The sequence below is a fragment of the Limulus polyphemus genome, unplaced genomic scaffold, assembly GCF_000517525.1.
Source record: "Limulus polyphemus unplaced genomic scaffold, Limulus_polyphemus-2.1.2 Scaffold2584, whole genome shotgun sequence".
NCBI classification, from domain to species: Eukaryota; Metazoa; Arthropoda; class Merostomata; order Xiphosura; family Limulidae; genus Limulus; species Limulus polyphemus.
Window position 1 is genome coordinate 146,440 of NW_013668194.1, and position 11,073 is coordinate 157,512.

At 34.3% G+C, this 11,073-nt stretch overlaps 1 long non-coding RNA gene across 1 annotated transcript in view; it reads left to right on the forward strand.

Annotated features, from left to right (window-relative positions):
* LOC111087752 overlaps window positions 1–10,167 on the forward strand; it is a 20,192-nt gene extending 10,025 nt beyond the window's left edge. Inside the window, exon 2 of the long non-coding RNA XR_002612403.1 lies at window positions 9,874–10,167. This is a non-coding gene — a long non-coding RNA (uncharacterized LOC111087752). The remainder of the gene's footprint in view (window positions 1–9,873) is intronic.
* The last annotated feature ends 906 nt before the right edge of the window (window positions 10,168–11,073 follow it).

Consider the following 11,073-nt stretch of genomic DNA (forward strand, 5'->3'; position numbering starts at 1 on the left):
AAATATGTGTAGAATATAACAAAAAAGTGGCTGTTCTGCTTTTCATACATAAAAATATGTGTCGAATATAACAAAAGAAGCGGCTGTTATGCTTTTCATACATAGAAATATGTGTAGAATATAACAAAAAAGTGGCTGTTCTGCTTTTCATACATAAAAATATGTGTAGAATATGACAAAAGAAGCGGCTGTTATGCTTTTCATACATAGAAATATGTGTAGAATATAACAAAAAAGTGGCTGTTCTGCTTTTCATACATAAAAATATGTGTAGAATATGACAAAAGAAGCGGCTGTTCTGCTTTTCATACATAGAAATATGTGTAGAATATAACAAAAGAAGTGGCTGTTCTGCTTTTCACACATAAAAAATATGTGTAGAATATAACAAAAGAAGCGGCTGTTCTGCTTTTCATACATAGAAATATGTGTAGAATATAACAAAAGAAGTGGCTGTTCTGCTTTTCATACATAAAAATATGTGTCGAATATAACAAAAGAAGCGGCTGTTCTGCTTTTCATACATAAAAATATGTGTATAATATAACAAAAGAAGTGGCTGTTCTGCTTTTCATACATAAAAATATGTGTAGAATATAACAAAAGAAGTGGCTGTTCTGCTTTTCACACATAAAAATATGTGTAGAATATAACAAAAGAAGCGGCTGTTCCGCTTTTCATATATAAAAATATGCGTAGAATATAACAAAAGAAGCGGCTGTTCCGCTTTTCATACATAAAAATATGCGTAGAATATAACAAAAGAAGTGGCTGTTCTGCTTTTCTAATAATTTTCATCCACACTTCTTAGTTTGGTGAGCACTACACGCAATAATGGCATACATATGAATGCTAAGTAAAATTGATTTTGATATCTCCCAGTCCTCCAGGATGTAATGGTTTTATCTGATATAAAGCAATACGCGTGTATATATGTGGTTATATTGATGAAACGACCTCAGTTTCAATACGCAATATAGCAGCATAAGCTAAAATAATAGCTAGAAAACCAATAGATAAATATTCTCTTCGTTTAGCGTATACAGACATTGGATACGTTATCAAATTCAGGCCGAAATATATATATATATATGATTATGTTTGCTTTCGAGGCTGTCAGTTGTCTGCCATTTGGTCGTCAATGCGCATACTCTGCCAGGAGAGACCATGTGGCTAATGAATATACATAATGAAATAAGTATTCACAAGGCCATGCTTTATATGGTGGGCGAAGTGTCAAAATGTGTTCTAAATGTAAGTATTAAAATAAATTTCAATTTAACATTTGTCGAACGTTCCACAATTTCCTTAACGATTTGGATTTCGAGATTTTTCTGTAAATATTTGACAGCTCTGGAATAATTTAATATGGTTGGATATTTTTGTGATATCCGCGTTAATAAAATAAATTGAAATTCAGTTTAATGTTTGTTGAAAGTTTTCACAATTTGCTTAATGATGAGGTTTATATGATATATGTGTATAATTGGACAGATGTAAAATGATATGATGGGGTTGATATTTTTGTGATTCCCTTGAACTGTTACAGCCATAGATTAATTAATTGGAAGGAGTTCTTCCCTCGAGCACCCATCACACCCTGGAATCTCCTGGCACATTTGTCGTAATCACAACATTCTGTGTGCTGTTATTAGGTCTACATACACATTTGTTATATATCATGATACACATGTTATGTAAATATGTCTTATTTAATGTCAAATAATCTTTGGTTGCTCCAGTTCTATCCAGAATTCCTAAAACGTGTTAACTAGGTGAAAAGTGATTGGTCTGTAAAGTAATCTGTATGAACATTAACAAGTTCTTTAAACTCAACCGATTTGAATAACATACCTCTTATATATATGAGCAGCTATTTTATGTAAAGTTTCTCTCAAAGCTGCTCACATGTTTAACAGTTTTATCTAGAGCAGTGGTTTTCATATTTTACGAAGCCATTGAACCAACCTTCTTTGTTTCATTTCTTTCGTCACGGAAATTTGATGTAATTTACCAAGTTCATAACACTATTGTTTATGTAAAATTTTAAATAGACATATACAAATATTATGCTGAATATCAACTGAATCATGATTTTTAAAAAATACATTTTGTCCGTGACAGGTTAACACTCAATAACTGAAAGACTCTTCACGGAACCCTGGGGTTCCACGGAACACAGTTTGAAAACCGCTGGTTTAGAGGATTAAAGGCATTAGTAGGCTACGCCTAAATTATTTTTCTTGTCTGTATTTTTATTTACTTAATTTTTATATACGAATGTTGCTTGATTTGGTATGATGGTGCAATCCATTTACTTATTAGCACTATATTCATCATACTTAATTATGAAATTCACGCACCTATGAAATTTTCCATAGCTTATTGTAAATAATTTATTAAATCACAACTTAGATTTTCCAAGATTTTGTGGTACTGCTAAATACGGAAAAAAAAAGCTTTTATGGTGATAAAGTGACCTTTTTATGGCTTGCTTCTCACTCTAATAAATAATAAATAAAAAAGAGACTTTTCCTCTTACAACTGTTACTTGGCAGGAACTTGACTGTAATATAAAATAGGGTCTGGCATGGCCAGGTGGTTAGGACGGTCGACTCGCAGTCTGCGGGTCGTAGGTTCGAAACCTCGTCCCACCGAACAAGCTCACCCTTTCAGCAGTGAGGACGTTATAATGTGATGGTCAATTCCATTATTCGTTGTTAAAAAGAGTTGGCAGTGGGTGGTGATGACTAGCTGCCTTCTCTCTGGTCCTTCACTGCTAAATTAGAAACAGTTAGCCCAGATAGCCCTCGTGTAGCTTTGCGCAAAATTCACAACAAACCAATATAAAATGGATTAAAAAATCGATATTATGATTTTAAATGACAAAATTTGAACCAAGAAGAACTTGTTTTTGAGTTGTGTGTATTTTATAGGCTTACAGAAACATGTATTTTGAAATCATGTTTGTTTATTTTCTTGTTGAAAGACAAAGGAGGGATAGCGATGAAAAATATCGGTTATACAACAATACTGTACTGCTTATGTAAGAATAATGAGAAATTATGTCTTAAAATCACAGTATTTGTTTGTTTGTTTATAAATTTCGCGCAAAGCTACACGAGGGCTATCTGCGCTAGCCGTCCCTAATTTTGCAGTGTAAGACTAGAGAGAAGGCAGCTAGTCATCACCACCCACCGCCAACTCTTGGGCTACTCTTTTACCAACGAATAGTGGGATTGACCGTCACTATATAACGCCCCCACGGCTGAAAGGGCGAGCATGTTTGGTGGGACGGGAATTCTAACTCGCGACCCACAGATTGCGAGTCGAGTGCCCTAACCACCTGGCTATGCCGGGCCAAAATCACAGTAAATCCCCATAATTAAGCAAAATGAAACTTAACCTTTTTATTACTGTTGGGTTATTATTGTCCCAGCGGGTGTTTGTGCATGGCTGGTGGGAGCCATATGTCCCATAAAAATGTTTTGAACATGATGCTCCAGTCTTTTTGGTGTATCCTAGGTCACCTATACGTAGTTATATAATTTGTATTTTAAACATACAAAAGTCATCCTGAAAGGATTAAAGGAGAGCTGGTTTGTATATTTGTTGTTAAGACAAAGCTATACAGTGGGCTGTACCCATAACGGGTATTGAAACTCGGTTTTTAAAGTTATTAGTCTTCAGACTTATCGCTCAGCCAATGGGGCAAGAGAGACAGATATCTAAAGTCTAAGATATAAGAAATTTATCTGAGCAAAAAGTAAAAGGTAAATGTGTTTACCGAACACGTCGTTATCAAATAATTGGACAGGGTGAGAGGCTGTTGTTATATATAGATATTTAGTATCTTTGAGGAACAGCATGTTTTGAGTGTGATAAATTCATAAATGTTTAAGAAGAATGGAATATCAAGAATTGAAGAAACTAGTGTACGCTCGGCTGAACATGCTTGATTTTAGCTGATATGAAAATTGCCATCTGAGGAACATGCAAAGAAATACCACACTTCATCCAGACATAATGTTCATTTCCTTCTTCTGAGAAGATAAAATTGCTGATAACCAACAGTCAAACTATTTATTCATTGTTGTTTGCCTTATTCCTACTCTGCGTCTTCCGAAGACCACCAATTAGCAAGTTACTTTTAAATTGATACGATTACAGCGCCATCCAGCGTAAAATTATATCTTATCTTAAGGGTTTTTTTTATGGATTTCGCGCAAAGCTATACGACGGCTATTTGCATTAGCCGTCCCTAATTTAGCAGTGTAAGACTAGAGGGAAGGCAGCTAGTCATCACCACCCACCACCAACTCTTGGGCTACTCTTCTACCAACGAATAGTGGGATTAACCGTCACATTATAACGCCCCCACGGCTGAAAGGACGAGCATGTTTGGTGGGACGGAGATTCGAACCCGCAGAATGCGAGTCGAGCGCACTAAACACCTGGCTATGCCAGGCCACTTATCTTAAGGATGAGCCAGGAGCTTTGTCTTCTCGCGAGTTCTTACAAATTACTAGGCCTGTTAATACCATCCAGATTATAATTTAGGTTAGTAAAATATTTTAATTTTTCCTCGGGTATTAACTAGCCTAAAAAAATCGAAATTCTTGTATAACATTGTAATCATTTTATTTATACTTATTGCATATACACTGATGAAACCATAATGTATTATGTCCTTATTATGTATTATTATTAGGACTGTGTGGTTTATGTAAACGACTGTTTCGTATTAAAGTACAGTAGCTGCACACTTAATGAAACTCTGGTATCTTGAAATGACGTAAAACTCTCTATTTTGCTTTTCTTCAATACAAAAAACAAATAAGTATACTTGTTTATTGAATATTAGTAAAAAATGTGTTTGTTTGTTGTCAAACACAAAGCTACACAATTGGTCATCTGTAATGTGCTCACCGATGGTATCGAAACCCGATTTTTTCGTTATAAGCTCTCAGACTTACCGCCGAGCCACCGCGGGTACCAGTAAAACAGTAAAAACGTCCTCCTACTTTAAAAAAAATTATGTTGAGATCTTTTTTTAATGTGAAAAATATTCTTGTTACTGCTGAACAAAAGTATCTGAATTTTAATTAGGTGACGCGACGATACTGATATTTTAACTTTCTTTATAATGATGATAGATCCATCCGAAAATCTGTTTAACCAGAATTGTTATTTAGCGCTCTAAATGATTCTGCATATTGACATTTTTTTCAAAATTTTAATTCAAACTAATAATGAGCAGTAATAGTATTCGTACTGTATTGTTATTAGAGGTGGGAAGTGTATTTTGTATTTGTATTTTTTATTTCTGACAAAGTTACTTAAGGCTATCTGCCGACGTCCCCAATTTTGAACTACTGACGAAAGTGAAGATAGCTATTCAGCAGCATCTTACCACCCACCATCCGCGCTAAAAATAGACTGCTACTCTTATAACGCACCCACAGCTTATAGTAGGGGGATATTTTGTGGTATCGCATGCATTTGAACTCAGCTCGCCTGCTCGAGTACCCCGGTGAGACCACGATAAATTTACCGACTTCCACCACTAAAATCGAAGGTTCGATTCCTGCGGTGAACAGAGCAGATAGCCCAACATGGCTTTGTTCTAAAATAAAATAAAAATAGCCAGCTCGAAAAACAAACCGTGCCCATTGGGAAAGTGAAGTTTCTTTTACGCATTCTTTGCAAAAAACTGGGACCGAAATAAAGAGACCATGATGTCACTGGTTTTGAATTACAAAACAAAAATTATAATTAATTTATCACCTCCCTTTAGCTTTAAATAAATAGTGTTTGCTATGATGGTACAATTGCATTTTATGATTTTATGACAGATTCTATGTTTTAGATGAAATTGTATTGTACATTTGACATCTATTTTACATTTTATTGTTTTGTTTTATTTTAGCACAAAGATGCACAATAGACTATCTTCGCTGCAATATATTAACGAATTTTCAGTAAAGTATGTGATGAAAAGATGTATGTTCAACTATTATATCAAGGTTAATAACACTGTTGACTAACTGCCTTCCAACTAATATGTCATTATTATTATTATTAGGGACAGCTAGCGCAGATATCCCTTTTGTAGTTTTGTATGAATTTATCCGAAACAAACAACCAAATTATTTGGGATAATAGAACAACAGACAATAGAAGAGGAAAATAAACAAAGTACCATGTGCCTTTTTCTGAAGGCAGATACTTATATTAATGAAAAATAACGGTAGAAATTGCAATGTACTTGTTGTTTTATCATTTTATTATTTCAGTTGCATGTTCAAACAAAGTCAACAATGTCTTTCATTAGTTCTCTCTCACCTGATGTTTTGATTTGTTTTCTCGGCGCGTAGTTACTGATCATCAAGATTCAGTATAGTTCGATTAGGAACATTCACGATTCGACGCTCTACTTACTTCCTAGAATAACTCGGAAGATGGGCGGATCTATAAAATAATTCTACTGGATCTCTAGGTATGCCCTCTTATGAACCAAGCTTGATTTGATATATTCAAGTGGTCGATAAAAAGATACACTCGCAGGCACGTGAAGAAGTTGATTGTTATAAGCATTACGTCATTTTGCTACTTGAGATGCAAAGCGAATATTTCAAAACAAACGAAGACTGGGGAAACAGACAAAAGAAGGGAAAAATTTTTTTAGGGGACTATAGAGCCACTTAAGGGGCCACTTGCGCGTTATGAAGCTTTTTTTTTTTAGGCAAAAAAGAAGGAATATTGTGTTCATAACAAAAGAGACTCCGCCAGATATAAACTAGGTAATGCGTAGACAGTTGAAAAGGAAAATAACGGTCAGTGAATTTCTCTATTTCTTACCAACACAGGAATCAAGTATTCACGTCTCGGGGACTTGGAATAGCAAATTGATACGTATTCTGTTTTTGTTGGACACCTTCTTTGGCACGTAACGTTATAACTTTATCATTCTGCCTTATCTTTCCTTTCTCTCCACTTTGAACCAAGCCCAATATCACTTTGAATTTCAAAGTTGTTGCGTCGAATATTCTTGTATTGCAACATTCTGCTTTAGTTGCTATGCTTGAGTAATTATTGTGCTTTTCTCATTGATTATTTTCTTTACATTGTTTTGTTAACAAAAAGTGTCACTGATATTGGAGATATTGTTCTGATGTTCTTCAAGTATCATGCCTTCCCTAAGAATTCTGCAGCGAGAATTTATACAATTAACGTCCTGATCCCTGATGATCCTGCCAAGAGACTGCGAAAAATAATACTATTTAAGTTGTTAGCTAATTTATTTCCTGTCTCTGTTGGTAAAAAGAAAGAAAGAGAGTCTTTATAAAAATTATTTCTCGAAGCATTTACATCAACAAATTGAATAAAAAAATCGCCAGGAAATATGGAGAGCAGAATCCCAGATTTCTCTTTTGGTCTTCATATTTTTAATATCTTTAGCAGAATAGTATTTCTTTGTAGCTAAGCACAAAGCTACACAAAGGGCTACTTGTGCTGTGCCAACCACGGATATCTAAACCCGATTTTCAGCGTTATAAGCCCACAGATTTACCGCTGAGCCACTGAGCGGCTTTAAGAAAACTACAAAAGAATCAGATATCTAGTTCATATCTAGGATATACTAAGAGTATTTTTCTTCTGTTTCAATTCATACAGTAAATATATTCTTTTTTTTGTTGTTGTTGTTGTTATTTGTAAAATTAAGATAACAATTATAAAATAATCCGATTTTTGTGAACTAAAGCTTAAGTTAATAACATATCTCAGGAGAACTTAGCTAAGCAATCCTATTGTCATTTGGGCGAGGACAATTCATTTTCAATACTCATCTGTATAAGATTGTCCTCGTTTTTTTAATCTATCTTCACAGTTTCTACTGCTAATGCATTACATACGTGGTGGATGTCTCTAAACTCTGAATAAGATGCTTAATTATGGGAATTTTCAGATCAAAATCTGGAAATGAGAAGATATGTTTAGACTTGAATTAATGCTGTTGTTTTGTTTTTTCTTCTTTTTAATTGTTTTGTTCTTGTTTTATTTCGAGCTTAACATCAAACAATCTCTGTTCATGATGACACTTCTGGTTTAAATGAATTTTGTTCTTATGCTTTTATTTTGTTTTGGAGTTTTATTATTTTTCTTGGATCGCACTATACCTACCTAATTAAACCTCTATTCTTCATTTCTAAACCCTCTATAATAAAATAGAACAGTATATATATCGTCAATCTTCAATGCCGCTCAACTAAAGGTCTATACTGGATATTTAAGTATATTTTCTATTAGGGAAACGCGAATTATGATAAACACAATATAAGCTGGATGAAGAATACTTTAAAATTATTGAATCAAATGAGCTTGATTTTTCTAACGTATCTAAAGGAAGTTTAAATGCCTAACGTGACTCATATGTGTGAAAGGTTTTTCCAAATATTTGCATATTAAAAGTTTTAAACAACTGCGGTTGAAGTGTTGGCAATCACGTAAATCGTCGAACCTAACAAAAACTAAAGCAGTATTAGATACAGAAATACTTAAAATAATTTTTGTTATGTAGAGTATTAAATTAGAGTTTGCAATTTTACTTCGATCCACGTGAAGCTATTCTAGAAAAAGAGGCAAAGACTTTCTCATCATCAACTAGCTTTATTAGCCTTATAGGTAACAATGAGCTGAAGGTAGAAAATGTCAGACCGAAGTTACTATCTTTTTTGGATTGATGTATGTATGTTTGTTTTGAATTTCGCGCAAAGCTACAAGAGGGCTATCTGCGCTAGCCGTCCCTAATTTAGCAGTTTAAGATTAGAGAGAAGGAATTGACCATCACATTATAACGTTCATTGTCGTAATCTGTATTTAAAGCCTTCTTATCCTAAAAATATGCCATTCATTCTCGCTGTAGATAGTGAATGGTAGTTTTAAGTAAAAACACGAAGGCTTCATTCAGCATCCATGCCTGCTCCTGATTTTCTACTTAAGCTAAACTTATCTAAGAAAATAGAAAAACACAGAAAAATAGGATTTTTTTATTAAAGATTTATTAGGATTTGCTTCATGACATTTGTGTAAGTTCATGTGGATTTTCCACACCAGTTTATAGATAAAATGTTTTGATTAACAGTTAAAATTGCTTTGAAAAGCCTCCCAGTGGCACAGCGGCATGTCTGCGGACTTACAACGCTAGAAACCGGGTTTCAACACCCGTGGTGGACAGAGCACAAATAGTCCATTGTGCAGCTTTGTGCTGAACTTCAAACAAACAAGTAAGGATTGTTGATGTTTTTTGTATTAAGCATAAAGCTACACAAAGGGCTATTTGTGCTCTGTCCACCACGGGTATCGAAACCCGGTTTCTAGCAGTATAAGTCCGCAGATATACCGCTGTGCCACTGGGGGGCAACAAGTAAGGAACATAAATGTAAGGTTCAAAATATACACATATATCACATTTCAAACTAAAGACAAAGAAGATAATTATTTATTCGGAAATAAAGGTGTCGGAAAGATGGTAGAATCCACTCGTCATCTTGGAGAATGAGGTTCCTTACCCCTAAATAGATCTATCTGTAAGTTTACTACACACTTACCGTTCAATTTAACTAAACAAACGAAAATATGCATCTTTAAAGCGCAGATCGACTGATCTGCGATGATGATCCAACCTCTTATAAAGTTCGGAGTGCAGTTACTTGCGGTAGATAGAGTGCAGAGAGCCCATTGTAAAAGAACAACAAATAATCTTATAAAGTCACCTTATTTTGTATACTATATTTTATATATAAGGCTCAATAACTGCAGTTTTGTGAGCTTATACTGCTACCAAAATGTTGCTTTTTTTGTCTTTTTCAGATTGTAATAGTCTTTGGTGTAGTTGGAGCTTCTGCATACTGAAAAAAACACTAACAATAAAAACTTCGTGATTGAGAAACAGTTGGTAATACCGCTTTCCGTGGCTTTTACTCTGACCGAAAGAAACAACTCGACGTTACTTTTAAACACCTTTCGTTCTTATTAGCTTTGTTGTACTTAATTGTTCGTGTGGAAGAACGTGCTTGTTTCAAGGAATGTGATTATTCCCCTTTTGTGACGGTCAGGCCGATATTTCTACGACTAATGACGTCAATAAAAGTCTCTCTTTTTTTTTTTGGCAGTATAACCCGAGACGTATGTTAAATAACTAACAAAGTTCAAAAGTTTAGTCTTTAAACATTTATACTTTAATCTCAAAAATGGAACAAAATCACCTTTTTTTTAGAAATATATCCAAAAGGAAACAAACAAACAAACAACAATGCGAAACATATATATATATATATTTCTCAAAATCTCATTAATACCAGTGACTCGTAATAATATTATGTCTTACTTCAGTGGTTTTTCTCAAGGAAGCGAGCTCATTCTAGCAAACAAGTGAAACATTCTGCTGATGATACAATGGAGTAGTATAAACCCATTTATATTTAAAATCATGAGGCAAAATTCTAGAGAAAAGTATACTGTACTACATAACTTCAGTTTCATTTTCAAGTACTGGTGAATAATGTAACAATTATTTAATTAAAGCTTGATTCTTATTGTTTAATAATATTCTAACAATTGTCTTTAAGATCATTTAACGTCCCAACATATAGAAGAATTGAACATTTACAGTTGTTTTTTTTTCACAATAAAATTTAATGAATAAAATAACGTTCTATTTTGAGGCGACGTGCTACACTAAAAATCTGGCGTAGAGGCGACGTGCTAAACTAAAAATCTGGCGTAGAAGCGACGTACTAAACTAAAAATTTGGTTTAGAGGTGACGTGCTAAACTAAAAATCTGGCTTACAGGCGACGTACTAAACTAAAAATCTGGCGTAGAGGTGACGTGCTAAACTAAAAATTTGACGGTAGAGGCGACGTGCTAAACTAAAAATCTGGTGTAGAGGCGACGTGCTAAACTAAAAATCTGGCGTACAGGTGACGTGCTAAACTAAAAATCTGGCGTACAGGTGACGTGCTAAACTAAAAATCTGGCGTACAGGTGACGTGCTAAACTAAAAATCTGG